We start from the raw sequence: 24,600 nt of genomic DNA, 5'->3' as shown, positions 1-24,600 counted from the left end.
GCCCAATGTCTTTATTATTTTATCTTCAAGCATCTAGAAGAGTGGTACATTAAAACATATATATCAAAAGCACAGATATATGAATAAACAGGAGATTAATAATAAATAGTTGTATAATCCTAAATTTCTGTCAAAAAATGAAGGTATCAGTCTAGTTTAGGGTGGTAATAATTAGTAGTTAAGTAAAAGTTTATGAAGAGAAGATATTAGGTACCCTGTAATAGCATGTTTTCAATCAGAAGCTAATGGATTCAGTGTTGCCTCAGTAATTACTTGGTTTGAGAAGAAATCGTTCTAGAAATCCTCTATGTTCCATACCATCTCTAATTTTGGAAGCCTGATTAATAGATACAGTTTTATGGAGAAATGAGCATTAAAGAATGGGTTGAATTTGAACAGTAAGAAAGACGGGCATTCCAGAGTAGGGAACATGTACCAAAGTATGACTATCTCAGTTGTTTTACAGTGAGAGAGAAATAAATCAGTAAAGTTAAACATGAGAAATAATGAAAAACTCACAGACTGCTAACAGAATTCAGTGTTGTTTCTTTATGATCACTACATATTGACAACCTAGAGTGGAATAATAGTGTAGTCGTTAAATTCATGCTGTCTACAGCCAAAGTGCCTACATTCTGATTTCATTTCTGACACCAATTCTCTTGGGTAAAGTTTGTCAACTCTTAGTACCTCAGTTTCCATGACTAAAAAATAGGCACAATAAAAATACTGATCCTATGAAGTGGTTCTACTGGTTAAATAATTTAATACATGTAAATTACTTAGATGAGTAACTGGTACATTTTAGTGTTCAGTAAATATTATCACTTAATTTAAGGCCACAAGACATTTCCTGGGAAGATTAGATACATCTTTCAACATTTAGCAAAATTAAACTCAGTCTTTCCTAAGCCAGAATTATAGCAACTTACTTCCACTTTAAGACAGGTTCCAGTACTGTAACACAATCTTATTTAGCTTAGTATGGTACTTAACATCATAAAAGTAAAAGGAAGACTCTAACTCCTCTGAGCATACTCCATGCATTCCCATTGATGGCATTTAAGAATCCCAAGTACAGTTACATTAGAATTAAATTGTGCTAAGCAATGGGTGTGCTAAGCAATGGGTAGCTCCTGAAAGCAATATATCTCTAGAAAAAGCCATGTCCCTGCTCTGCTTTAAAAAAAAATGCAGCAAAAACTGTTTTAAAATGCTAAAAACTTCTTTTAAATCGCATTGCACATGAGCCATTGGCTTTGTTTGTTGCCTTGAACTAGATTCATTCAAAGAAGTAACTGAAATATTAATTTGATCTGTGATTTGGAAAATGTTTCTCAATAAAAATATTCAAAAGCCTGACTGCTTCTCAGCTCTCAGATGAATTAAGATTTAACTCTGACATGAATTGAACCTCTCTCTGGGGATGCTTCTCTTTAGGGGGCTGAGATCACAGAGTTCAACCTTATGGCACTAGCAGCTCTTTGATTTTTGTCAGGAGGCCTGCCACCAGAGCGCAATGCATAGCAACATCAGGGTATGTCTCCCAGGTTCCCTAATGAAAAGCTAGCCTGGAGACAGGGGCAGGTTGGAGGGTAAATTTCAAAGAGGGGAAAGGTCAGTTCTTGGTCAAAGTATGAAGAGCTTATGAAAGAAAGAAAACTTCGAAAATAAAGCATTAACATAAATTACTGAAAACAGCCTTTCAAGTCTTATAGAAAAAGATGAAGCAATGCTACCATGATAAAGGCTCCCCTTTTTAAAGGATGTCTCCATCTTTGTCCTCTTCTTATTACTTCAGAAAATTATCAGAAATGTCGATGGATGCTTCTATTTGAGTTTCTTAAAGAAAACTTTATGGTCATTGAAATTTAAAAGATCCCACCTCTTTAAATCAGAAAGGTATAAGGTCATGGTTAGCTTTCTGGGAAGAAAATAAAATCTGTAACTTTGCCAGGAGAACAGCCTTTACTAATGGAGAGGGAAATGGTAAAATTGACATAACATTATAACATAAACTGTATCAGTTTAAAGAGATAGGAACATCCATCAGTGTCAATAATCTGGTAAATTTAATGATCTATAAGTAAACTAGGTAATTATTTTTCCAAAGTGAAGGTTTTTGGGGACCTAAAACATCTACTGTCTACACAGTTCAAAGGAATAAAATAACTGGTCAATCTCCATTTCCACTACTGATCCACTGGAATGAATGACAGAAGAACAAAAATACTCTGAAAGATCGAGAAACAAAAACTCAGCTAAGCATAAAGAATATGGCAAATACTTCAGGTCTTTTCAGGTGAGAAGTCAATACCAGCGGTTCCTAAATCACTGAGTTTTGGTCTCAGGGCCCCCTTGGACCCATAAAAATTATTAAAGATCCCAAAGACCATTTGTTTATATGGATTGTATCTTTCAATATTTGCTATTTTAGAAATTAAACCTGAAAAAAATAACATTTATTAGTTCACTTTGCAAAAAACAATAAACTCATTATATGTTAACATAAACAACATTTATTTTTAACAAAAATTCCTATATTTTCGAAACAAAAAAAATTAATGAGAATGACATTATCTTACACTTTTGAAAATCACTTTTAATGTCTAGTTCAGTAAAGACAGCTGAATTTTATGTTTCTGTATTCAATTTGTTGTGATATCTTCATTGTGATTAAAAATATCAAGAAAAAATGTTCTTACACAGAAATGTAATAGGAAAGGGAAAAAGTATTTTAATAGTCTTTTCAGACAAATTTAGGTGTTCTTCTTTGGTACTACAATGATACATGACAAGTGGCAGTTTCTGTAAGGTTAGTTGCAATGTGGACTCTGAGATCATATCACTGAATTTTCCATACACTGTTATATTGAAATCAATAGGTCATTGTTAAATTTTGAATGGCTCTTTCACCCATCTATGATTCATATCATCATGCACTAGTCGTTTGGAAAATAATGGCTCACTGAGTTATGTAGACCTTCCATTACAAAATACACTTTAAAAATCACATTGATTAATATCACCACCAATCTCAATAGAAAATAACTATTGAGAAGCTGTCAAGCTCACAGTAGTGGATACAAATTTTCCAGAAACTTATTTTTTCTCAAAAGCTTAAATTTTATTATTGGCAACAAATACTGTGAGTTGTTTTCCTTGAAGCAATAGTTTCATTTCATTCATTATCAAGAAAAAATATTGCCAAATATCCAATTCTACATAATCACAGTTTGTCAGTCATTCTTTCAAATAAAAATGATATGCCATGAAAAAAGATGTCTAGTTCAGCTCACTTCTCAAATAACTGTATAAGTGCTTTTTCTCAAGGCTTACTCTGTTGGAGTATGCAGCAAAAGTGCTTTATGAGTACTTCCTGTCTTGTCACACAGAATATTAAAAAACTAGTACTCAAGCATCAAGATTTAATCAAAATAATAAGTGTTACATTTTCATCAAGAACATTCTATGTGAAACTGCTTTTCTTTCCTTTTTACTGTGAGTCCAGTTTGCTACTACTGTCTGGATTTATACTAAGGTGCCAGCACTTTTACCCACCTTTGCTTTTGCACCATCAGTGCAAATGTCAACACAAAGAAATAACCAAAGTGCAGTCAGTCTTCTGTATCTATTGGTTCTGCATCACAAGATTTCAACCAATCATGGATTGAAAATATTTGGAAAAAACAATACAAGAATAAAAAATAATACAAATAAAAACAATACAGTGCAACAACTATTTAAAAAGCATTTACATTGCATTAGGTATTATAAGTAACCTAGAGCATACGGGCGATGTGCATAAGTTATATGCAAATATTGTGCCATTTTATACAAGGGACTTAAACATCCAACAGATTTTCATATCCTTGAGGGATAAGGAGACAGAGTGGGGGATGGGGGTGTCCTGGAACCAATCCCTTGCAAAAATCGAGGGATGACTATAATGCCTTAGTGTTATTATAAAAATATTTTTCAGTTCACAAACTCCCTGAAACGGTTCTGTAGACATCCAGAGATCCACAGACCAAATTCTGAAAACTGATAAAATAAAGAAGAGTTGGTTAACGCCCAAGGAATAAGCAAGAACTGTGAGAGTCTAAGTAAGAAGCAGGGCCAATCTCTGACCAGAGTCAAAGGCTCCTCTAATGATTGCACTTGTAAATTAGAAGGGAAATCGCTGTACTATAGGTATTGGTCATATCCTGAAGGAAGTCAAACATGCGCAGTCAACCTTTTTTAAACTCATGTCTTGAGGAGAATAAAGAGAATTGGTTACAACTGATTGGATACAACTGTGTTCACAAGGTTAAGAATAATTTCAGTCAAAATTAGAACAGGAAGTCTCTAGGCTTTAGAAATGATGTTATCCAAAAAAGAGAAAGATTGTTATTATTATACTATTTTTTATTATATTTTTTCCAAATATTTTTGAAAGATTCTAAGATGTATAAGTCCCTTGTATAAAATGGCATCGTATTTGCATATAACCTATGTAGATCCCCCATGTTTTAAATTATGTCTAGATTATTTATAATACCTAATGAAATGTAAATGCTATATAAATAGTTGTTGCACCATATTGTTTTCATTTGGTTTTTTTTCTGTTGTACTATTTTTTATTATATTTTTTCCAAATATTTTGGAAAGATTCATTCAATAGGTAGAATGAGTAACAAGGTAGGGATATGATCAAATGGCTAATGTATTGCTTATCTTAACAAGGAAAGAAAGATGAATCCAGATATAAAAGAAAAACAAAAACCAGACAAGAAATTCTGATCCAAATAAGAAGCAAATTCAGTAAGGCATGATTTTGAGCCATCGATGGAAAGAAAAAATAGATAATCGATTTTGTCTGATGCCAGGAAATTTTCCCTTTGAGTTGCTCAGGGATTTTGACTCTGGATTTGTAGAGAAGGAAATATTTACATAGTTATAATGATAACTAGATCCAGATATAATTAACCAATAGACAAGATTTCAATATGGCTGCAGAAAAACATGTAAATATTACCAATATTGGAGACGCCAAGCAGAAAAGATGGGAAGAAATGGTAGAAGGCCTAAGAATATCCTCAGTGATGGGGAGCTGAGAGATGCAATAAGATCAATAAGAAACACAGGGAAACTACTATGCATTGAAGTGACGGATTATTTAAAGTTAAAAGTTAAAAGACATTTTTAAAATCATGCAACTGTCATAAATTGGGAAACGTAAGAGGGACAGGTATTGTGAATGAGCTAAATTTTTTTAGATATGCTGAGTCAATAGATAATGCTTAAATGTGTTAAATCAAGAAACCGGGATGCAGGCCAGGCATAGTGGCTCACACCTGTAATCCCAATAGTTTGGGAAGCTGAAGTGGGCAGATCGCTTGAGCTCAGGAGTTTGAGACCAGCCTGGGCAACATGGCAAAACACTATCTCTACAAAAAATTAGCCAGGCAATGGTGGGGGGCGCCTGTGGTCCCAGCTACTCAGGAGGCTGAAGTGGGTGGGAGGCAGGCTTGAGTTCAGAAGGCAGAGGTTGCAGTGAACCAAGACCGCACTACTGCACTCCAGACTGGATGACAGAGGGAGACACTCAAAAAGAAAAAAAAAGAAAAAAAACGGAGAAAAAAGAAAGAAATTAGGGTATAAATTGTATTAGTCAAACAGCTTTAATATTTGATAACTATTATGACATAGACACATAACGATCAGAACAGAAGTCTATATTCACAATGGATGCTGACTGGGACACACTGGCTACATATCACCTCTGTTTTTAAAAAAGAATTAGGGAAGTAATAACTGAAAGAAATAAAGACTGGAACAAGCCAAAAGGTGGGCAGGGTTGAGCAGAACTGTTGCTTTTTATTAAAAGCCCTTCTGTGCTGTTTTAATTGTTACTATATGCAAGTATTACTATGATAAGTAATTGTAAGTTATGAGTATCATGTTACCACCCTATCCATAATTAGCACTGTTTAAAAACTATGCTACTATTCTCTTTAAAGTATATAAGCAACTGATGTCTAATACAATCAATCAATAAAATGTGAAGGTAAATGTTTCCTTAATTTAGTAGCAGTTTTTAAAAATCTCTATTGTATTTTCACATATATTCTCAAAAATATATGAAGGAATTACTTTGAGTGTTAATCTGGGAGATAATTTATAATTTTAATTTCTTTCCCATGATGACAGGGAAACAATGGAAAACAGCCTAAAACATATAGGTTAACTCCAGGGCACATTTCTTTAAAGGTTATTAACATTTTTGAACAATAGGAGATTCTCCTACCAAAATTAAAGATTATATTGAGAATTTTATTTTACTTTAATGAATGGGCCCTGATGAACCATAAGTTATATCTGTATGGCACAGTTAACTATCCTTTCTGTTCTTCAGATCACCATAAGAATAAGAGACCTACAACAATTACATGTATTTTGAGGACATTGCTTCACTTGAATTTATGATTAGTACAATTAGTCACAGATACTGTTGGCTGCAACAAGTAAGTCTATGAAAAAGCATCTTCCAAATAACATAGATGCCTATTCTAAGGAATGTCTGATATTGGACTAATTCATTCTGAAGGTATCTGAAGTCGGTATGGATAGTTATCTGTACTGTAAGATCAAAATGTAGAATTTACTTTCAATTTTCAGACATTCCAAAATCTAGAATTTTGTAGAATTGTGTGTATATTAATAAATATGAAAAAAATTTATATCTATTGGACAGTTGTTACATTATAAGGTATAAGGGGGTGGGGGGGGTCTCAGAACACTTGGGTTCATTTGGAGGAGGACTTGACACAGAACAGTTTTAAAGGCACAGCCCATTTAGCCAAACACCTCCATCTAAAATCAACTTCCTCACTCTGTATAAGAATATCTTTGTGCAGTATTTTGGATCTTCAGGGTCAAATAGTATTTCAGGCCATATAATGCGCTGCTTTTGTGTGTTTTAAACATTCATATAGTAGTTCCTTCTTTGTTTATGTTTACTACAAGTTTTGGTAGATCCTATAGGCTATAAATATACTATAATATTTATACATAGTTTGATAATACATATCAGAAAAACTGTAAAATTTCTACATGTATGCACATAATGTTAACTTCATTAGAAATGGGAAAAAGTCTTACTAAAGTGAGCGATATTGAATTATTCAAATCAAATAGCTTTGTGTTTGTAGACTTAAGTCTACAACAGCCTAATAAAAGCAAAGACAGTTAATAATTCACAGCTTTGATTATCTTTAATCAGATGGGTGAACTTTTGAGCCTATAAAATGTATATAAATATAAAAAATTTTGAAAGAATATTACTGAAGCCTGTATGTTATTTTAAATACTGATTAAATCTTGGGTTATATATCAAAACCATCAGTTGTAGCAAACATATGTAGAAAGATAACAAAACTAGTTTTTAGAGTTAGTGTAAGTTTATTAGTTAAAGCAACAAAGTAACATAAATCATACATACTAAAACATTTCATCTGGAAGTATAAAGTAGTTAAAGTAGAGTCCTTAAGCTCTTATGACACATTAAATACATGTGTATTAAAAACTATTATAGCCAGTTAGTGGCTCATGCCTGTAATCCCAGCATTTTGGGAGGTCGAGGTAGAAGGATCATCTTGAGGCCAGGAGTTTGAGACCAGCCTGAGCCATATAACAAGACTCCATCTCTACAAAAATTTAATACACACACACACGTACACACACACACATGCATGCACACAAAATAAACCTCATCATTTCTACCTAAGAATGCAAATTTAATGCACTAGCTTTTCCCCCATGCATTCAATTATTTATTCATCATTCATCCTATAAATATTTATTGAGCTCCCTGCTCTTACACTATTGTAGAGAAGGCAGAGACATAAAACATATGGCCATAATACTGTGTGATAAGTACTCTTGGTTATTTACCAAGTTAGGCCACTTACAGAAACTAATAAGGTTAATTATAAAAGTCCCTCAATAATTTTACCTCTAAAGTAACTGCGTTTTTTAAAAAGTTGCCTGCATTAGCTTCGTTATATTATAAAAGAAATGGCAAGTGAAAAACTCCAGAATTATTATATTTACATTAAGGAAAATCAGGCAAGATGCCTATCTTCTCAACTTCATATTCATTTAATGGACATCCATACTTCATTTTTTCTTCAGTTATAGAAATTCTTGAAAGGCATTATAACTAGATCATTTTAATAACAGAGAAGACCATCATACAGAAAATGACTAAATTATTCTCAGTTTAGGATTTCACTATTTGTTTATTCATTTATTTATTTATTTTTGCCTCAGGCTTTGGGGACATTAAGGCCATGTTATAAATCCTGGTCACTGCTTTTTCTAAAGAGCAAAAATGGGAGTTTATTAGCATCTCAGTGGTTGCCCCAATAATGACAAAACAGTTGCTCATTACTGCTCATTAGTTTCATATTAGATTCATTTGCAATAGCAATATATCTTCTATTCATACTCAGTTGCAAAACAACAGATATGATTTGACACCTGCTGTACAACAGAATTCATTAGATAGTAATAATACAAATAGAAATTCAGAAGCTGGACTTTTATTTGCTTCCGTGATGACTCTGTACAAGAAAATGCCTTTGAAATCATCTAGGCTAGAATAAGATAAATATGCACAGCAGCTGATCAGGTTTTCAAATACTGAATTCTCTGTTTTTCTATCTACAACAATGTTCTATATACATAATGTAATATTTTAATGAGTGGCATAATTTTCAAAATAATAAACCACTTCTTACTATACACATGAAATGAAATATTAAATTAGAGAAGCAGATTGAATAAAAAAAGAAGCCCAAGACAGTTTTTAAACTGTAGGATAAACTGAACTATTTTTTCACACATTTCATACTTTTTTCATACATTTATGCCTTAATCCATGAAGAATAATCAGGTTTCAAAGTGTACCTAATCATTCCTCCTGATATTCAATTATGTTTGCTTACTTGAACAAATACTTGTGGCTATTTCCACATGTCACTGCATACAATGAAAGAATATTTAACTATTATTATTTTGTTTGGATTCATGCACCCTAAATCACCAAAATGCAGCCACAAATTCAAAATGAAATGATTGTTTCTGCTTTTCTGAGAGTTTTAGAAAGAAAATCTAATGTACTTTGTTTCATGTAAGAATTAATCTTCTGCATTTCTATGGAAAATAAAATATTAGTTAGTCCTTTAAAATATGTGAGTTGGCCCACTGTGGTGGCTCACACCTGTAATCCCAGCACTTTGGGAGGACAAGGCAGGCTGATCACTTGAGGTGAGGAGTTTGTGACTAGCTTGCCCAACATGATGAAACCCCGTCTCTATTAAAAATACAAAAATTAGCCAGGTGTGGTGTCGTGCACCTATAAGCCCAGCTACTTGGGAGGCTGAGGCAGGAGAATCGCTTGAACTGGGAGGCGGAGGTTGCAATGAGCCAAGATCACGCCACTGCACTCCAGCCTGGGCGACAGAGCAAGACTCTGTCTCAGTAATAATAAAAATAGTAGTAGTAGTAATAATAATATGAGTCATTGGAAACTTTATTTTCTTCCATTCCACAACCTCTTTTTAGTTACCTACAATATTCCAGGGACTTTAAGATCATGATATTCATACCTTTGTGTGACTAGAATTTAACAACACTATCAATTCTGTCAGATTACAAATTACAAAGAATCTAAATAATGGTTGAATTCCTACCGTATTTCACAAACCTAGAACATGGTAGCAACTCAATAAATATTTATTAAATGAATTAATGAATCAGTGCTGTGAAAAATATAATAGAGAATAATATCTGCTCTTTGTTGTATATAATTCTGGTGAGGAAGTAAATCTCAAGAGATATTTAAAATAAAAGTAAAGGCTGGGCGTGGTGGCTCGTGCCTATAATCCCAGCACTTTGGGAGGATGTGGCGGATCACCTGAGGTCAGGAGTTCAAGACCAGCCTGGCTAACATTGTGAAACCCCGTTTCCACTAAAAATATAAAAAATTAGCCAGGTGTGGTGGCATGCACCTATAATCCCAGCTACTCGGGAGGCTGAGGCAGAATTGCTTGAACCCGGGAGGCAGAGGATGCAGTGAGTCGAGACAATGCCATTGCACTCCAGCTTGGGCAACAAGAGCGAAATTCCATCTCCAAAAAAAAAAGTAAAATCAGTAGGTGTGAAGATAAGTAGTGGAGACCACACTTATTTTGAGAATGAAGAAAAATGGAGAGATCACCATAAGCTGAATCTGCAGAGGATTTTTTTTAATCACATGGTTATATATCTTTATCCAAGCTCTAAAGGCTGCGCTGAATTTGCATATGTAGAAGCTCAGAAACAAATATTTTAGGCAAGGGAAAAGAATTGGTCCAAGTTTAAGGGTAGAAATGAGCATAGGAAATGTTGATGCTATCTTCAACAGGGATTATACAATGCCTCTTTTCAGACATTAGAATAATGCTGTTACAACTGTTAAAGTATGCTTCATTTTGTGTTTGGAAATTAATCTGCTAACATCACAAAATACATCATTTGCATGCAGACTTGCAGAAAGAAAATCAACTCAGGGTCATGATGCCCAGCGAGTAAATTCATGCCACTTATATACAATAGTGTTGGAAGTTAAATTGTCGAAAATTAGTTAATGATTCTAGTGTTAGTATGTACACTACAATTTAGGTAAATAAACTCAAATTCAAACAGGTACATTCTCAAAAAGTAAAATTTCCATCCTTATAATTGACCATAAAAAACATATACATAAACTAAGCTTTACAATAATCAAAGCCTTAAGTAAATGTTACATTCTATAAGACACAATTATTTTGTAATAGAAAGCAGATCACAGGAGAGCTTCTTGCCATTCTTGCTTAAAAAAGAAAATCCAACCAGAAATTCAAATTTAAAATGACAAAATATAGGTTCCATATAAAGACAAGTTATGTAACTTGACTGCTTACTATTATTTATTCCTTGGGTCTTTGTAACAACTGACCTAAAATCACATTTCAACATTTTTTTGTTTTAAAAACACATGACTTTAGCACCACCAGGAAAATTATTTTATGTTTTTTAAAATTCATGAATATGTATCAATATTATCTCTATTATTTACATTATCAGTTAATGTCTAATATAGAGTTTCCAGGGTTAGCATATAAAAACATAGGATGCACAGTTACATTTGAATTTCAGAAAACTGCAAATTATTCTTAGCATAATTATATTCCATGCAATATTTTGAGCATAGTTTTACTATAAAATTAGTTTATCTGAAATTTAACTGGATGTCCTCTACTTTTTCTGGCAATTTTAGTATAAAACAGTGCATTGCATTCTCAAAAGCAATTGTATCTACAACCTTCTTTTCTTCTCAACAAATACCATGGTGTCTTCTGGCCTGTGATTTCAGTTATAATTCTAATCCAGGCTGAATCAAGGCAGTTGGTACTTATACATTTTTCTCACACAAAATTATGTTTTCTAATAATTTAGAAAATTTTAACTTTCTAATAATTGTTTACTATAACTTGTTTACTGTAACTGTTTAGATCTTGTCACTGAGGCCTTCATATAGATTGAATTCTTAATGTAATTTATATTTGCACTATTTAGAACAGATAGATAGCATTCCTAATTCCAGATTGCCATTTTGCAAATATTAGGAAATGCTTTCTCTCTTTAGTTTAATTCAAAGATTAATAGCTTTTGACTCTTACTCAGAATCCTGTGTTTAATAGTAAGAATCAACTCTCCTCTTTTCTTCTTGCTCATTCTCAATCTCTTGCTCTCTTTTTTCTCTTTGTCTCTTTTTCTTTCACACATACATACATGCATACAGCACACACACACAAACACACACATCCTGACCTACCACAACCTATGGGATTATAATAAGCTTTTATAGTTCCAACCAAGGTAGTTCTTGAAGCCATAGAGGTACTAAACCACTGTGTATTATCTGAAGATGTGATATGATTTGTATGACTTTTCTAAAATGTATTACTGAGTGGTTCAGTGACTAAGTCTATTTCCTTCTTTCAGGACTTGTAAATGAGCCTCTTACCAAAAGCTTTTTATTAGAATGGCAATCGACTGTTTTCTAATCTGTTATTGCAATGATTTTAGCCTGTGAAACAAATCTAGGCATAATTCTGAAATAATGAGTGACATTTGAAATAAAGAAGTTTAAACCTGAGCTTCAAGAAAAATCAAATAAATACATCCTCAGACAGCCATGTGTCATTTGTTTTGGATTTTGTTCATAAAATGGAATAATCTATTCCTTTAATATTCCTCAATAATGGTTAACTTTTTAAATTATGTCCTCTGCCAAAAAAAAGTATACTCAACACAAGGAATATAGATTTCCCTTTCATATATGTGGTAATTTTTCTCTATCTAACATTTTATCTGAGTCCTTTCAATAAAACAGGCAAATAGGATAAATGTATTGTTTAGTGAAATATCAAAAAATCCTGAAGTTGATCAGGCATTATTGAGACATATACTAGTTCTTCCGGTATAGTGGAAGACCATTTGAAACTGTATTAAATAATCACCTATCAAATTCTCAGCAGTTACAGTGAATGTAGAGACTTACAGTCCAGTTAGCTGGTCATTATTCTAATTCCAGGGACCAGTTAGTGGCCCATTTACTCAAATTTCACACTTCAAAAGGCCAAGAAATGTATAAATATTTAGGTGTTAACATTCATGCAATGAAGAAAAAAGGCTTGTAATTTTAATTATCATCTAGAAAATATTAAGTTTTGTCCAATATATTGTATTCTGCATGATATGACTATATAATTAGCCAGGTCAGCCTGTAGGGATTTATATGCAAAAACTATTTTGTCAGGAAACCATGTTTACACAGGGATTAAACAACATCTAAGAAGATAAAGATATTAACATTTAAAATATTATCTAACTAGATTGCTTTCTTCTAAAAATGTAGAATCTTCTATGGTTACAAAAGTAATGCAAGCTCATAATGGAAAATTTCAAAATTATAGAAAGTGTGTAGATTAAAATGAAAATTTCTTACTCTAGCACTTTTTCAGAAATCTCTTGCTTTTTGATATAGTTGTTTCTGGTCTTCTAAATATTGATATTTTTATAAAATTTGGATTATATGTTGCTTTTAATAATAAGAAAATTAAAATTTAAAAGACAGTGGGTAAAGTAAAAAATTAATGAGACCTAACTGAAGAAATGTTAAGATGCAAAACAAATCTGTTGAAATGACATAAAAATGCAAGAAGAAGAAAAATATAAAACATACATAAGATAAATAAAAAGACACGGAAGAATTATTGAGAGGGTTAGTAAAAACATTCAGTGAGATAGGAGGTAAACATTTTCTCACTTTGTTAGGGTGTCTACTGTTAAAGCAAGGGCATTGATTGGGAAAGAATAGGATCATGTAAGTTAGAAGACCCAGATGAAGCTAGGGACATTACACTCCTAAATTCTGATGAGTCTTCTTTCACAGTAGAAGAGACCTCCCCAGCCCTACTGGAGGGGATCTCTCCAACCTCAAGGATAGTAGCCTCTCTACCCTCCTCTAAGGGGATTGCTGCTGCTTCGACTAAAGAAACTGAAACAGCCTCCCCTGAGGCAGATGGTAAGCAAGGCAATGCTGATTCTCCTCAGAACCCACCCCACCACCTCTCTTTGCTTCTAGACCTGTAGCCAGACTCATGTCCCAGCATCCCCCTAGAGGTAAGGTAAAAAGTATAACCCCTGAGGGTACGTGCTACACTCCAGAAGAACTACTTGAGTTTTCTACTTTATACAGAGAGAAATCTGGGGGACATGTGTGGAAACTGGTATAAAGAGGGCGAGATAATAGTGAAAGGCAAATAATGTTGGATCAGGTGTATTGGCATAGAGTCACTGAGCAGAGATTCTGCATTTAATGTTAAAGCTTTGGGAGTTAGGAGGGATTTTAAAAATTTGTTCGGTGGAAAGTGAAAAATGGACCAAAAGGTGGCCCACAGTGAGTAAATTAAAAATGCCAGACATGCCTTGGTTTGACTTAGTGGAAAGAATTCAAAGTCTTAGGGAGATTCAATGTTAGAGTGGATTTACCATTTAAGATCCATTCACTTATATTGGAAAGGTCTAGAAGACATACCACTGACCAACACTGTGAGGAAATAAATTTGTAAGTGAAGCCCCAGTGTTCTTGAAAATCTTTGTGATCACTCTTCTCTGTGGAGCAGACCTCACAGTGGGAATTGAAGTCACCACATTAGAAAACCTAAATGCAATGGGAGTAATTGGATCCTGGATGGCAAGGGCCAAGAGGCAGGATTCGATCTCCAAGGCAAGGTGGGTATGGTTAGTGTGATGGACAGTAGAGTCAAAGCAACAATCAGAAGAGTCGGCCTTTAACTGACCTATGGCATTGGCTATTTAATTACTGGTGTTCCTAAAAGTGAAACAGAAAGGAAGCCTACTAAATTCTTACTTGACCTTTACGAACAGAAAAGTTCTAGGTCAAGTGAACAGAAGTCTAATTTGAGTCATAAAAATGGAGAGTCATGACCTCCCAATTCCTAGACAAGCCAGTTTACATACAGATCCAGAATCCTTCGAATGAGGGCAAGGCTGGGTCCCCTCGAGGAAGGACCCCAGTACATTGTCGAAAATGAATAATATTAATCTTTCTCTCAGCCTTCCCCAAAGACCTTTGGACTTGGACTGGAACGGACACCATCAATATTCTTCCTTCTCAGTTCTTTAGACTAAGACTGAAACTATACCATCAGTTCTCCTGCATCTTCAGTTTGCTAAATAGGGATCTTGGGACTTCTCAGCCTCCATAATTAAATGAACCAATTTATCATAATAAATCTCTCTCTCTCCCTCCCTCTCTCTCTCTTTCTCTCATATATGTATGTATATATACACACACATACATATGTGTGTTTATGTATGTATATGTAATTGATTCTTTTCTCTGGAAAATCATGGCTAACAGAACGAATACAGTTTGCCCTTGAACAACACAGACTCAAGCTGCATAGGTCCACCTAACATGTGGATTTTCTTCCACCTCTTCCACCCTTGAGACAGCAAGAATAACCTCTCCTTTTCCTCCTCCTCCCCACCCTACATAACATAAAGATGACAAGGATAAAGGCATATGACAATCTACTTCCACATAATAAATAGTAAATATATTTTCCTCATAATTTTCTTAATAACATTTTCTCTGCTTACTTTATGTAAGAATACAATACATATTACATATAACATACAAAATATGTGTTAATCAACTGTTTATGTTATTGCGAAGGCTTCTGGTCAACATAAGGCTATTAGTAGTTAAGTTCTGGGGAAGTCAGAAGTTATACACAGATTTTCTACTGTGTAGGGAATCACTGTCCCTAACCCCTATATTGTTCAATGGTCAACTGCATGTCTGTATTAAGAGAAAACTTTAAAATAAAATTTTAAAAAATCACTAGAGATAAAGACAGCTACTGATAATAAAAGTTTTAGTAAATACAATATTTCTAAATGTATGTGCCTCCAAGAACATAACCTCATAACTCATAAAGCAATACGCTAAAATTACAAAGGGAAATAGAAAATCCACAATAATGGTGACTACTTTAACAAACTTGTCTCTGTAAATAACAGAACAAGAAGAAAAAATAAGAATGTAGTGTTTTGAACGTTAAAACCACAAGAAAAAAACCTTTAAATAAACATTGAACATTTTTTAAAGAACTATAAGTTGTAACAAATTTCAATGAACTGAAATCATACACAGCATGTTTTCTAATCACAGTGAAACTAAACTAGAAATCAATTACAGTAGAATAACTAAAAACTCCTTTTGAATATTTCTTAAAAAGTCAATTACACTAGGGTCAAATAAGATCTATATAGTACCTGAGGCAAAGATAAACTTACAATAAAAAATTAGGAAATATTGTCAACTGATGAAAATACGTAATGTCAAATTTAAGTTCATATTATAGAAAAAACAGGAAGATGAAAAGGAAGGAAGGAACGAAGACAGGAAGCAGGAGAGGAAGAAAATTACAAAGGAAAACAGACAAATCCACAATAGTAGCTACTGTTTATTTAACAGTAATTTAACAGTTTATTTAACAATAATGCCTAATGTTTATTTAAAGGTTTTTTTCTGTGGTTAACAAACGTGAAAGAAGGAAGAAAAGAAGGAAGGGAGAAGGAAGGTAGGAAGGAAGGAAACTAATAATCTAAGCATCCAATTTATGTAGTTAGTAAAGAAAAAGAAACAGGAATTACCCCTCTCCCCAAAAAGTAGAAGGAATAAAATAATAAATATAAAAGCAGATAATAAAATATAAAACAAGGATATTATACAGAAAGTGAGGAAATGGTTAATACATAATTCAATAGACTGGTTATATCTGATAAAGGAGGAAAGAGGATGTCTTAGTCAATTTGTGCTATAACAAAACACCAGAGACTGGGTAATTTAAGAAGAACACAGATTTATTTTCTCACTGTTCTGGAGGCTGGGAAGTTCAAGATCAAGGCACTGGAAAGTTTAGTTGTCTGGTGAATGCTGCCCTCTGCTTTCCAGATGGCACCTTGTTGCTGCATCCCACAGAGAAGGAGGAATGTGGTATACTCACAGGGAGAAGGTAGAAGGGTGATTCCCTCTGCCAACCCCTTTAATAAGGGCAACTAATTCCATTCACAAGGAAGGAGCTCTCATGGCCTAATCACCTCTTAAAGCCCTTGCCTTCTAATACTAGCCCATTGGCAACTCCTGAATTTTGTAGGGGACACATTGAAACGGTAGCAGGGGATATCTCTAGGGAAGTGTGCACTATTTTTACAGTCACTTCTCATTTCTTGTACTGAAAAAACAAATTCCATGATTAGGAAAATATAATCTGTGAATTTATTTAACTGGACCTATGATATATCTTGCAGGTATATACATACATTGCTATATGTAGAGCAAAAAAATAAACTAGTGTCTGAGAAAGCAACCTCTCAAGGTGTACCATGGAGCCTCTTCTACTTTCTTGTCTGTGAACCACTTGTACTGAATATCAGCCATGACCATGTGATATATAAACAAAGGGAAGCCACCAGTGCAATCTGTATAGTAAAGATTAATAAAGGTTGATGTCTTTATTTTTAATTTTAAAATACAATTGACAGATCTAGTATGTCTTCTAACCACTCAATCAATCATTTTGTTTTCACCCATGATGTTCACACCTTGCATTGTATCCACATATAATTTAATTCCAATGACTTGATTTTCTACAGCGTCAGTTCTAATCACTAATGTTCTTTCTGTCAATCAACATATCAGACCAGTTCATTTTCACTTTATTCACACAGCTCATATTTTATTAAAATTGTGAAGAGTACAATACAGATGCTTAACAAAAATTTTGTTTCCCATTTAGATATGATTCTTCTATTATCGTTAAGCCTATGCTTTACTTACATGAGAGCATACTTTCATTTATTCTCCATATTGTTTTTTTCTCCTACTTACCCATCCTTTAATGTTTAGCATATCATCAAGAAATAACCACAAAAATGGGCAACCAGCAGCCCTCAGGGCTGCTATGTCTACGGAGTAACCATTCTTTTATTCCTTTACTTTCCTAATAAACTTGCTTTCACTTTATTCTACGGACTCGCCCTGAATTCTTTCTTGCATGAGATCCAAGAACCCTCTCTTGGGGTCTGGATTGGGACTCCTTTCCTGTAACATGAGCACCACCCTTTCAGCACTTCAATGTTTTTGAGCAACCAGAAGCTCCTCTAACATTATTGTTCAAGAGGTTTTTTTTAAGGCTTTATTCATCAGGCATGCTTAATTAAATCACTGTCATTGGCAAGTGAACTCAATCTTCAGCCCTCTTCCCCTCTCCAGAGTTTTTGGGGATAGGGCTGAAAGTTCAAGACCTCAAATTACATCTGTGGCTTATTCTTCCCTTGAAACCACCTAAGGGCCTACCTGGACTACAGTCATTAGCATAATCTCAGGTATGTTAAAGGGGCTCATTATAAATAACAAAATACACACCAGACACCTAAGAAATTCCAAAGAATTTAGACACTCTGTGCCAGGTATAAAAAGGACAAAGACCAAATCTATTTTTCATTATAACACAGTGGAAAAAATCATATTTACTCCAAAGACATTTTACTTATTATATCTTAATAATACTAAATATTTTAGTTACCATTATGCAGCCAGGTTTTTTAATGAAAAATATAAAACTTAAAACTTTCAGTGTATTTTAGAGTGTTGAAAGCTTGACAGGTCAATATCTGAAAATTCAAAGTTTTACAAATTGTAACTTGGAAGAAGGAGGCTTGTAAAGAAGAATTACCTTTCAAAAAAGAGCAACATTTAAATTTTAGATATATTCTACTTTCTATGTTTTTATAAAAAAATTTAATTCCAGTTTTAGGTGAATAAAAAAATCAAGCAGCAAAAAAAAATCTATTGAAGTTTCTTCTTTAAATGCCAATATATTTTCATGATGAAATATGAAAATAGGTATAGCATAAAAAGATCTTTAAATATCATAACCAAAATTTGATTATTACCAGTACATAACTTGTATGCATTTGCAGAAGGCATTTATGTAACTTCCATTCAAATTTATTTGTGTCTGTTATTTACACATATACTAATGTCATCAAAATGCATAATGAGGCAGCAATGCAGAATATCCAGCTTTGTATAAAATGTTTACACATTCTGATTGCTAATACGCTAGAAATAAGTCAAAATGCTCTATCAGTGGTAACTTTGTAAAGAACTTAATTTTCTGGTTATCTGAAATGTTTGAATCTGTAATTCCTTTTCTATATTTTTATAAACAAGTAATAATAAATTGCTAAAAAGTTTTTAAAAAACATATGATTCTTGCCTTAAAAAACAGATACAGTACCTTGCTCAGTACAAACTGATTAAAATATTCATAATAATTTCATATTGCACTGCAAAATTTTGTTAATTTACTCAAATTTGCTTATGCTATAGGGTAATACTTTCATAATACTTTCAGGAGATGATAGAAATATCACCTAAATAATAATGATATCACAATGTTTCCACTTTCTTGTAGCAGGGATTTAACAACAGCTATTTTTAGCAGAGACAATTCTTTGCTAATTGGTTCATTTTTATAAGTTTTAAAATTGATACATGTATTAAAAATTGGTGCACCAACTCGGGAACATACTATATTGTAATCTGCTCTAAGTAGTCTGCTGTGCTATATTCCTAAGGAGATAAATTACCAAATCTGCATATTGTGCACTGGTCAACAGTAATGTAAATTATCAATACTGTATGGTCAGAGGTAACTCCAATTAATACAATGTCCTTTCTGCTACATTTAAATACCTGGCTAATTTCTTATTATGAGAGCAGATTCACTGATTACAATCTTTCAAGATGTGGGGAAAAGATATTAAATAAAAACAGTTTCGTGAAACCAGTGATCAATTAGCTTCAGTGCGAGGGAAATTTTCATAATTCTTACCAGTTAAAACTAGGTGTAGCCTTTACCCTTGCATTCTGCTTCAACAACTCAGGTTACCACTTGTGTTGAGTAATCCAAAAGACCCATTTCACTCCTATTCTTGCACTCTATGCAGCACTGCATTTCAGTTCACAAATATGCTTTGGGTACTTAGATATGCAAGACACTATGTTTGGTCCTGGGAATTCAAAGATGAATACAGCATGATTCTTGCCTTTGAAAAATTTATAGCCTAGTATGGGAAACTGATATTAAATTTAATGATACCACATTTTAGAACTTTCGTTAGTTTTATAAAAAAGAGACACATTAAAAGTAGTCGAGGTAAAAGAGTATTATTGTATAGGTGTAGATCTGCAGTAGCCACCTAAAGACCCAGAACCAGGAAGGTATCAAGAAGGAACAGAACCCAAGTGGAAACTCTGCTTCTTTTTTTTAGGTTCTGCTAACACCTTGATTTTCCCTCAGTAAAATCCACTTCAGATTTCTGACCCTGAGAATTTTAAGATAATACATTTGTGCAATTTTAAGCTACAATTAGTAATTTGTTACAGTCACAATAGAACACTAATACAGAAGTTATATAATCATTTTTTTTAACCTGGTAGTGGCTATATTCAAATTTTAGCAATATTTAGCTTATATTTCTCTGCCAAATCAAGAACACCTATTAAGTCCTCTTGGGTGGCTACATCAGAGATTTAACAAGCATTTAGCTTTTGCCGTCATTTTTCATCTTAGGTTTGTTCATTTCCTTCTTCACTTGTTTGTTTGTTAAATTATTCGGCTTTTTAAATTCAACTAATTATTAATTAACATTGTTAATATGAGGCAGTATAATGTTTGTTCTGGAGTCAAGCATGCTTGGCTATGAATCCTGACCTTACTATTGCCTGGCTGTGGGACCATGGACAAATTATGCAGACTTTCTGATTCTATTGACCTTACATGGAAAATTGGTTGAGAATTCAATACCTATCTCATTATTATTTTATATTAAATTAAATGATGCATGAAAAGCATCTGGCACTTAGGCAATCACTCAATAAGCATGAAATGTCATAATCTTCCCTTTCAAGAACTCTTTTTGACCTTTGCACTAAGTATTTAAATTTTTATCATACATATTTATGTGTATAAAAAATAAAATTTATTTAAGTAGTTTTTATTGCTCACTTCAATGTTTCAGTTATTTTATTAAAATCTACTTTCATTTGACAAGAATTTTTTTTTGGCTAAAAGTTTGAGAAAAAATATGGGGATGGTATGTTTTGTGAGCCATTGCATAGCATGGGAAAACATGCTGCCCTCAAATGTAAATGTTAGCTTAGCTAGGTATAGAATATTGGAAATTGTTACATATGAAGTTCTTGATCTCTGTCTTCAGACATTTGATTTTTATACAGATCAATTCTGAGGCAAATTTGATTTTGTTTTTTTCTTATAGCTAGCTTTTTTTTTTGTAATCAAGTGAAGACATTTATTCACTCAGGTAAATTTCCTCAAATGTTTTCTTTGATGATTGGTTCTCTGTCTCCTCCTTTTTCTTGTTCTAGAATTAATTCTGTGGACTCTTGAGTTACACTGCCTGGATCTACCACTTACAAATCTTTTATCTTGGGAAGTTGCTTAAATTTTCTGTGCCTCAGTTTTCTAACCTATAAAATAGCATAATAATATCCATCTTACAGTTTTGTTATAAGGATAAAATTTGTTATTGTATGTAAAGGAGTAAAACTTACCTAGCATATAAGTGTTCAAAAACTATTAATTATTACTGATAGTGTTTTAATTATACACCTTGTAGAATGTCTAATTTGCAGATTCTCCATTGTATGTTTTAATTTAATTAATTATTTTTTTGAAACAGTCTTGCTCTGTCTCCCAGGCAGGAATGCAGTGGCGCAATCTTGGCTCACTGCAACCTCTGCCTCCCAGGTCTCAGCTTCAAGTGATTCTCCTGCCTCAGCCTCCTGAGTAGCTGGGATTACAGGTGCACACCACCATACCCAGCTAAGTTTTGTACTTTTTTAATTAATAGAGATGGGGATTCACCATGTTGGCTAGGCTGGTCTCAAACTCTTGACCTCAGGTGATCTGCCCGCCTCAGCCTCCAAAAGTGCTGGGATTACAGCCATGAGCCACCACCTGGCCATGTTTTAGTTTTAGAACAGTATTTTGCATCTAAATGCAATCTTTTAAAAATTTCTAAATTGTTGCATTTTTATAGACAACATGCTTTCTAGACTCTCATGGAGAATATGAAGTAGAGATTTCTGAAAATTTGCTACTGTTTCTTGGAATAAATCTGTTTTTGTTTATCCTCAAAAGACATTTGCTTTACCTCCTCACAATAGTTTTCATACCTGGAACTACCAAATACTTTCATTTGACTGGTGAATTTTCTGTTTGTTCAACTTTAAGGAATCTGACATTTTGTTTAGGGGAGTTGACATGGGAACAACAAGAAATTATAGGGGTTTTCTTTTCTAACTTTTAACTCTTGTCAAAAGGGGAAAAAAAGTTTACTTTTTTTGTACCTTTATTTTGTTGAATCTGGGAGTCCCAAGTGGCTGCAGTGAGCACTACGAGAATTTCTGGGGAGCAGTCACAGGATAGAAAACCCTCCACTTTGGTAAGAGGTGTCTTTTGACACAGTTGTTGAATAGCCCAAAGTAAGCTGAGCACCTGTCCTTACCTTTCCACCTGACATGACTAATCTCCTTGGTAACCTGTTGTGATGTTGCCCACCTCAGCCAGTTGTCCTATTAGTGAACACTACTGCACCAGTAAAAGTCATTTTATTTGCTCTCCACTGACTACTCCAGGGAGCTCAATTCCTAGCTCTGTTCAAACATTAAATTTTGGAGAGGAGGCTCAAATTCTGTTCTCTTATTCCACAGGTGAACTTCTTCCATCATAACTGCCTAATCAGAGACTAGTTATTATGGTCTCCAATTTGATCCCATCCGCGCAGATTTTGTAGGGACAATTTTCTCAGTTGGGGCCTCTTAATGGCCTTCTTTCCTGTTATCCAACACTGCTAATGATTTCTTTTTCACTTTTCCCACTATTTGCATTTCTCTGATCAATTCCTTGGGACTTAGGGAAACAGTGTTAAATATATGTGCTCACATTACTATCCTAAAGTGGAAAGCTCCTATTTTTCTTTTTTATGGGAGATCTTTACTTTCCCAAAGCACTGACATTAGTATATAATGAACCCAGATTTGAAGTATGTGATTAAATATGGAATAAATCTCTTTGAAAGGGAAGTCAGTTACCTTATTTCTTATTAATGATAGTAAAGCTAGTCTCTTAGATTTGTTGTTAAATCTCTGTTAAACAAACAAACCAGATTACATGAATTTTTTTAAGCTGCTACTTGATAATTATGTGAAAATATTCATAGTACATACTGCGTCATAATAGAGACAACAAATACGTAGAAGAAATCTCACTTGAATATTAGAAAATATATTTTATTTTCTTTATTTATTTTTTGATACAGAGTCTTGCTCTGCCACCCAGGCTGGAGTACAGTGGCACAATCTTGGCTTACTGCAGCCTCCGCCTCCCAAGGTACAAGCAATTCTCCTGCCTCAGCCCTGCCTTGTAGCTGGGATTACAGGTGCATGCAACCAATCCTGGCTAATTTTTGTATTTTTAGTAGAGACAGGGTTTCACCATGTTGGCCAAGCTGGTCTCGAACTCTTGACCTCAGGTGATCCACCTGCCTCGGCCTCCCAAAATGCTGGGATTACAGGCATTAGCCACCATGCCTGGCTGAAAATATATTTTAAAAAACAGAAGTTTTAGAACTATTAAATTCGGTCCAGTTCTGAAATGAGAGCAATTTTTAAATTTGGTTCATCGTACCTTGTTAATTCCAAAAGGTTTCGATTTTCTGAATCATGTATGTGAGTGTTTCCCCAAATTTTAAAACTAAAGTTCCATTTGTAGCAGAGAATTTTAGATTATTATGTTCCTGAAATTTATATTTCAAAAGGTATTTTTAAAATTTATACATGTAGTGTTGTAATATTGAATTATACCTTAAGTTATAATACTTCTATATCTGATATCCCCTCCAGGCTACCTAAGTATATATCTGACTTCTCTAATTCCTCTGGATAAAAATAGTGACCAATGTGGAGAAACTACATCTAAACTTTGGTATTGTTTATTTACCTTTATAGTAGTGATACAGTATGGCTTAGAACAAAACTCTGATTTTTTTTCTTTTAATTCTCTTCTCTGTGAGCTAGTCACACCTGACCACTTCCAATTACAAGGGCATAATGACAGGTTCTCTCTATTCTGCAGGTTTGTTCCATCTGCCTGAAATGCTTCTCCTGCCCCAGGACCTCAGCACTTCCCAGTTTACACCCTACTGCATCCACGTAACCTCTGCATATACATTAGTTATGTGTCCCCTTCTCTGATAAATTTCCCTATACCACAAAGCTTAGCTTATATTCCCTGAATATGCTTATCAATATTACAGAACCTTTTATGCAATATTTTAGATGCATTTTTAAATGCTTTTCTTAGGAGATAAATAAATTGAACTCATAGCAAGCAAGGACTAGGTCTTCCTCAAATTTGTAACTACAATGCCAAGCATAACATCCAATTCTCAAAAAATATTTGTGGAATTAACTGCTGAATAATGTGACCATGTTAAACATTAGAACAATAAGGAGAAATTTTTACATTGCTATCACAAAGTTGGCAATGCTAAGAATACAAGTAACTATTAGTACTTTAAGTGTCAGGGTAGTGCCTGCTTTAAGACTAATTAATAAGTATATCTGCATTTTTTTTAGGAAATTTAGCAGTGGTCCCATACATGTCAACATTATGCAATATTAACTTTAGCACTTAGCCATGACTCATATTGATAATAGCTTTTTATAGCAAATGAGATATAGACAAGTGAGACAATTGTCCAGGTAACTGCAGTGTACGATGAGAGTATGTAACTTAATCCATCTTTGATTTTCAAATGCTACAGAAAAATAACTAG

The 24,600-nt window shown here is 33.7% G+C and overlaps 1 long non-coding RNA gene across 2 annotated transcripts in view; it reads right to left on the bottom strand.

The window, feature by feature from the left end:
- The window catches only part of LOC129057696 (uncharacterized), a 74,490-nt gene extending 52,237 nt beyond the window's left edge, over positions 1–22,253 (bottom strand). For both annotated transcript variants that reach the window (XR_010136289.1, XR_008522408.2), the window contains exon 1: positions 22,112–22,253. This is a non-coding gene — a long non-coding RNA (uncharacterized LOC129057696). The remainder of the gene's footprint in view (positions 1–22,111) is intronic.
- Positions 22,254–24,600: the final 2,347 nt, after the last annotated feature.

Source organism: Pongo abelii, chromosome 12 (genome assembly GCF_028885655.2).
Source record: "Pongo abelii isolate AG06213 chromosome 12, NHGRI_mPonAbe1-v2.0_pri, whole genome shotgun sequence".
NCBI lineage: Eukaryota > Metazoa > Chordata > Mammalia > Primates > Hominidae > Pongo > Pongo abelii.
This window is presented reverse-complemented; position numbering and strand designations above follow the sequence as displayed.